The 344-nt window shown below is 59.6% G+C and overlaps 1 protein-coding gene across 1 annotated transcript in view; it reads right to left on the reverse strand.

Annotated features, from left to right (window-relative positions):
• The window catches only part of ZWILCH (zwilch kinetochore protein), a 9,194-nt gene extending 8,930 nt beyond the window's left edge, over window positions 1-264 (reverse strand). Inside the window, exon 1 of the mRNA XM_010133158.1 lies at window positions 217-264. The gene's annotated coding sequence lies outside the window, so the exon portion shown is untranslated. The remainder of the gene's footprint in view (window positions 1-216) is intronic.
• Window positions 265-344: the final 80 nt, after the last annotated feature.

Below are 344 nucleotides of genomic sequence, written 5' to 3' on the forward strand. Positions count from 1 at the left end.
CCGCGGCGACGGGGCCAAACCCTGCCGAGTGACGGCGGCTGGCGGCCCCGGGCTGGCGGCACGCCGGTACCCGCGTCTCCTCCTCCGTGCTGAGGCAGAGGCCGGGCTGGAGCAGCGGTGCTGAGGGAAACCGCCCCGGTAGGCGAATCCCCGCTGCTGCCCGTTCTGAACACACACGCTCAGGTCGCGCGAGTGTATTTTCACAGACGTTTTTACCTCAAAGAGATACGGATGTTCAGGGATGCTTTCCCTTCCTTCTTCCTGTATTCTGAAAGAAAATCAAACGTTAAGGTAAAGGTTTTTCCTCTGCTTTCCTCATAAACCCGCGTCAACAAAACCGCCAC

This window comes from Buceros rhinoceros, unplaced genomic scaffold, assembly GCF_000710305.1.
Source record: "Buceros rhinoceros silvestris isolate BGI_N320 unplaced genomic scaffold, ASM71030v1 scaffold44873, whole genome shotgun sequence".
Classification (NCBI taxonomy): Eukaryota; Metazoa; Chordata; class Aves; order Bucerotiformes; family Bucerotidae; genus Buceros; species Buceros rhinoceros.